The following is a 6,000-nucleotide window of genomic DNA, read 5'->3' as shown; positions in this document are numbered from 1 at the left end:
TTTTTATTTTGCATTGATATCTGAGTCATGCATCTGAGAACAGGAGCTATGAAACTCCATGAAAACATATAGCAAATAAAACATCTCATTCTTTCAGGTGGCACAGGACTCCAGTCTTCTCAACACTTAAGCCCAATTTCCTGACTGCTGTGACATACTCAAAAGGCAGGCTGATGTGTCCTGTTTCTAAAATTTCAAAATCATGAGGCTGGTTGCCATAAAAAGAGCTCCTTTCACCTTGGCTACACAATGGCCAGGGCTGATGGGAGTAGACTAACATACCCCCCCCCCCCCCGCTCCGCCCAAAAGACAGAAGTGTGTGTTGTGTATACCTTATCTCATCTCCCATTTGTCCTCTGTGAAATAAAACTGCTAACTGCCTGTCTCACAGGATGCCATGTAAATGAATGATGAGATAATAAGTGTTGATTACTTTGCATGCCAAAATGGACAAACAAAGCTGGCAATAGTAATAAGAAGTCTGAATACTGTAATTAAATTTTTGTTTGCATAGAATGTTTAAAATGATCTGCTTCATTAAAACAAATAAAAAATGACTGCTTCATAACTTGCTCATGGCTGAAAACCAACCAGTGTCAAGTTTCTCCATATTTAAAAATCACATGTAGAGAGAAACGTTTTCTTATGTCCATATTTGAACTGCCAGGTTTCCATGGTCTGGCAGACAGAAAATGATTCAGAGGTTTAATGTTTCCTTGCTGTTCACTGCATAGCTCTTGTAGTACATAATGGGTGACTCATTACTGTGTCTCCCCATTCCGTTTTTTATGCCCACCAGGATCAAACTCCTCCATCCAACTGTGTTTTATCTTGCCCTCAAAATGTGAATTGGGGAATATAAGATCTTGAAAAAGCTACATTTCTAGGAATAGTGAGAGTGTGCCCCCCCCCCCATTTTAACTATAAAAGGCTCATTTCAAACACATAACAGATTTTTAATTACCTCTTGTGAAAACATTAGATATGATATGGAGGCCCATGGGTGCTATAATTATATCTGAATAATGACATGTGTTGTTACAGCATATTGTAAAAGACAATTGCACAATTTGTGATTTGAGTCACAGCTCTTTTCTGCATAAATTCTACACAATTTCCTGACACTTTTTTCACATGCTATCAATTTACCCTGAGGGAGTCTAAAAAGCAGTAAATCTGTGAGGTGTATGAAACAAACATCATGATACCAGCCTTTTAAAAATCCTTTCTAAATTCTGCATTCTCTGTTTCACTTCTGAAAGAGAGAGATGTTACAATCTATTTCAATGTTTATTAATATTTTTAATAAACAGTGGAACTGGGTTTCTACTCTAATGTCCAGAGGGAGAGATACAGAATAAATGATAAGCCCTGAAAGCATTTCTCCCCATACTGGGTATTGGCCAACCATAGTTTTGAAAAGCTGCATGTCCCTCTGCATTTTTCTTATCTCAGTCCTCAAGTTATCTTCGAAATATGAAGGTTAGTCCCACTGAAATCAATGGATGAAGTTGGCACATCTTACACATGTGATTAGCTTGATCTCATGTATGAAGTAAATGGAATTTAGAACTATGATAAGTGGCAACAAGATTCAAAGCTCTGTATTTCTTTGATACTAGGCAATGGAATTATCTTTGATATCCATGAAATTTTTAGCATGTCAAACTGAATGCAGTTTAAAACACCTACAGCTTTAGCTAAATCTGATCACTCAAAAGGAGCTAGTTGGTAGTTCTTAATTTCATTGATCTAGAATATGTTTAGCTTTGATCCTGGTTTGCAAGATTAATTAACGGTATTACAAATAATTAACTGTGGAATGTTCGCTACAGCTCCCTTGATTCCTTTGTTGGCCTGCCAAAGGGAACACATTCTCATTAATATTTTTGAAATGGAGTCTTGGCTCCTACTGATACATGTTGCCTGCAGAACTTTTCTTGCCCATTTCTTACACCACTGGGCAGTTACCACTAGGATTACTGTTTTCAGATACTAAGAGGCTTGCTTGTTACCTGTTGTGTTTATTCCTATTCTAACTCTCTTCCATAACAAATCCTAATGCTTGTTGAGCATTTAAATTATGCTTTTAAAAATAGACTTGATAGCACGGCCATATAACCACACCCCCTCCTCCCCAAACAGCAAAAGCAATAGCAAATTATCCACCCAGGAGTTAAACCCCGTGGAAACCAGACCCACAACCCTATTATTCTGGAATATCAGTATGCAAAGGGATCTTGTAGCACCTTTGAGACTGAGCAAAAGAAATTGTCGCATCAGCTTTTATAAACTAGAGGTGTGGATCTACACTATTGAAATAATGCAGTTTGATACCACTTTAATTACCAGGGCTCCATCCTAAAGAATCCTACAATTTGCAATTTGATGAGGCACCAGCATTCTTTGGCAGAGAAGGTTGAAGATCTTGTAAAACTATCCCACAATGCCATAGGATGGAGCCACAATACATAAAGTGGTGTCAAACTGCATTAGTTCTACTTGCTTGAGAGCCAGTGATGTATCCAAGTCTTTTACTCCAAGTCTGAAGTCAGGTCTCTACCTTCAACTCTCAATTCCAGTCTCAAGTTCTTGCAAGGTACAGTAGTCATTTGCTATATGCAGGTGATCAGTTCCAGACCCCACCCTCATGGATAGCAAAAAACATGGAACCTTTAAGTGCTGTTCTTTTCAATGGGCACCCAGGCAATTAAAAAGCTTCCACAGTCCACAGAAGCTAAAATCAATGGGTGGCAAGCCCACAGTTGGCCCAGGCATGCTGTACTTTCAAGTCAAATCTTAAGTTGAATCTCAAGTCTGGGAGCCAACTTGAAACAGAAAAAAATGGAGGCAGGATGTATTTCTTGGAGGGGAACAGCAAATGCATTAAGCAATGGGCTTGAGGTGGGGGTTGGAGTCTGCTTAGCAGTTGTCCCTGCTGCACATCAGAGGAGCCTGTTAAAGATTTCAAAAACTTTAGAAGAACCTTTCTGCCTCAAGCCCATTGCCTAACACATTTGCTGTTCCCTTCTGAGAAATGTGCCCTACAATTTGGAGGTGAGGCTTGCTGCTGCTTGAAGGGAACGACACCAGCAAGTCAGTCACTAAAAATATACAAGTCTCAAGTCAAGTTGAGCCGAGTCAAGTCAAATTCAAGTCAGGTCATTGAAATGACTTGAGTCTGATTTGAGTCGAGTCAATGGATTTGAGACTACATCACTGCTGAGAGCATCTGAGGAAGTCGACCAAGTTTCTGCTACAACTTCCTTAGCACAGGTAGCCTCACTGGGACTACAAAAATCCCTTGGCATGAATGGAACTTTCCTCCCCAGAAAATTGGCACAAGCCTGAGGCCTGGTCACATCAACCTTCTGTCCAGGAGGGCTTCTAAAACATCCTCCATTTTGAGCAGGGCTAAGAAGCATGCATTTCCATTTCTAGGAGTGTTTTAAGCTTTTACTTAGGGCTTTATCACACGGTAGTTTATTCAGCTCTGATCCAATGTGACTGCAGGTCCAACAATGTGAATTCACACGATAACATGATGTATTATCACACGTGATTGCTTTCTATGGGGGGGTTGTTCCATGACGCTTTTACAGCGAATCCAAAGTGACTCCTCATTTTGGTAAATTCGGTAACAAGTGAATTCACAGAAGTTGCTTCCAAGGTCACTTTGATTTCACTCTGAATTGGTCTGGTGTGGAATGCATACTAAAACAAATGACAATTCTTGTCCATAAGGAAACCATACTTGCCCTTAGAGAATCATTGAAGAATATTTGCCCATATGGGAAAATACTTGCCCTTAGGGGAAACATTAAACAATGCTTGCCCATAGGGAAACATGGGAGAAGACTTGCCCATAAAGATAAATGGGGAAACGCTTGCCCATAGGGAAGCCCAGGAGGGTGCATGCCCATGGGGATACGTAATGGAACATTCGGCCATACTGAAACATTGGATGATACTTGGCCTTAGGAAAACATAGGGGGAAACTTGTTTATAGGGAAGTATAGGGGGAAACCTGCCCATGTGAAACTTAGAATAGTTTTTTATGGGTTTTTTGGGCTGTGTGGCCATGTTCTAAAACAGTTTGTTCCTGATGTTTCGCCGGCATCTGTGGCTGGCATCTTCAGAGAATGCTGGCATGGAAGTAAGTGGGGTGTGTGTGTGTGTGTATGTGTATATATATATATATATATATATATATATATGTAAATGCACGTATATACATACATACTGTGTGACCTATAATAGGGTTTACTTTATACAGGAGAAGTTATATTGCTATGGATCTCCAACATATGAGATTATACGCCTGGGATGCAGTGGCTTAGAGGTTAAGATGCCAATTCTGACAATTGGAAGATCGCAAAGCTGGCAGTTTGAGGCCCTGCTGCTGTCACTTAGTCCCAGCTTCTGCCAACCTAGCAGTTCAAAAGCACACAGATGCAAGATGCCAGCCACAGATGCGGGCAAAACATCTTCTAGAACATGGCCACATAGCCTTAAAAAAACCACAAAAAACGACGACAACAACAACAACAAAAACCCCAACAACATGGATGTTGGCCAGGAAAGCTTTTGACTTGGGAGGATCCACAGATGAATAGGTCTGTTTCCCTCTGGGCAAGTGTTCTCCAATGATTCTCTAAGGGCAAGTATGGTTTCCCTCTGGGCAAGCAATGTCTTTGGTTTGAGGGTGTCCATTGTCAGCCCCTCTTTGCTGGTCACCAGCCACCTGGCCCCTCCTTCTCCATCCTCCTCCTCCCTCAGTCAGCCTTCTTCTTCTTCTTCTTCTTCTTCTTCTTCTTCTTCTTCTTCTTCTTCTTCTTCTTCTTCTTCTTCTTCCCAGGCAGCCAATAGCGGCGGAGGCTACGCAAGGAGAGAGAGAGAGAGAGAGAGAGAGAGAGAGAGAGAGAGAGGCGCTTCGGTTGCTGGAGCTGAAGGGAGGAGGAAACCTGGAGCAGCAGCAGCAGCCTCCCTCCCTCGCCGGGTCCCTTTTCTTCACCATCATCATCTTCTTCTCCTTCAGGAGCTTGCAGGTGGGTCCCCCAGTCAGCAAGGAGCAGGAGAGAAGCGCCTTAGCATCCCTGGGGGCTCTGGGTACCACCTGAAGAGAGGGAGTGTGTGTGTGTGTGTGTGTGTTTTCTTGGCAAGATTTGTTGTTGGGGGGGGGGGTTGCCCATGCCTTCCTCTGAGGCTGAGAGAGTGTGACTTGGTCCCAGGGCACCCAGATCTGGGAATCGAACCCTGCTCTCCCGATTCCTAGTCCAGTGCTCAAAGGATTAAGCCACCCTGGCTCTCGTTTTTGTACTTGTTTACATCTACTTTTCTGATTCTACTTTTGTACTGTGCTTTTAAAAAGTAAGCCACTTTGAGGGGGCATGAAATTATTATTATTATTATTATTATTATTATTATTATTATTATTATTTCGACAGGTGACTTGGGGGCACAAGGGAGAAGAGCCTCCCAGACCTCAACCTGGGGCACTGCTTCTTTTTGTTGTGTGCCTCCAAGTCATTTTTTAAAAACTTGTGAGGACCCTAAGGAGAGCCTATCACAGGGTTTTCTTGGCAAGATTTGTAGAGAGGGGTTTGGCATTACCAACCTCTGAGGCTGAGAGAGTGTGACTCACCCAAGGAAATCCATTGGGTGTACATGGGTGAGCTGGGATTTGAACCCCAGTCTCCAGAGTCCTAGTCCAATGCTCAAAGCATAACCCCACGCTTGCCCTCCTGCCTGCCTGGGCCTGTCACCCGGGGCCCCAGATGATGCTTGGGTTGGGGTTCCTTTACGTTCCCTGACCTGTGTCTGCTGTAAAGTGCATTTTGTGTGAATGAGCCTCAATACCATTCTCCTCTTCTATCTGCCAAGGCATTCTTGTGGTTCTAATACAAGCAGTGATGGAGCAGAGTCAAATCCCAGGATTTTGTAATCGGCAGGAATTGGGACATCGTCTATCACCACGCTTTCCCCCAGAGTTTAGCTGCA

The 6,000-nt window shown here is 42.6% G+C and overlaps 1 protein-coding gene across 2 annotated transcripts in view; it reads left to right on the top strand.

Moving 5' to 3' along the window:
• The first annotated feature begins 4,910 nt into the window (after window positions 1-4,910).
• DKK3 (dickkopf Wnt signaling pathway inhibitor 3) overlaps window positions 4,911-6,000 on the top strand; it is a 48,471-nt gene continuing 47,381 nt past the window's right edge. Inside the window, exon 1 of one of the 2 annotated variants that reach the window (XM_089521190.1) lies at window positions 4,911-5,048. The gene's annotated coding sequence lies outside the window, so the exon portion shown is untranslated. The remainder of the gene's footprint in view (window positions 5,049-6,000) is intronic. The other variant, XM_089521189.1, reaches the window with a different exon arrangement.

Source organism: Sceloporus occidentalis, unplaced genomic scaffold (genome assembly GCF_023333645.1).
Source record: "Sceloporus occidentalis isolate IW3139 unplaced genomic scaffold, rSceOcc1.0.p SCAF_4, whole genome shotgun sequence".
In the NCBI taxonomy this organism is placed as follows: Eukaryota; Metazoa; Chordata; class Lepidosauria; order Squamata; family Phrynosomatidae; genus Sceloporus; species Sceloporus occidentalis.
The sequence above is the reverse complement of the archived record's forward strand: the minus strand, read 5'-3'. Positions and strand labels throughout refer to the sequence as shown.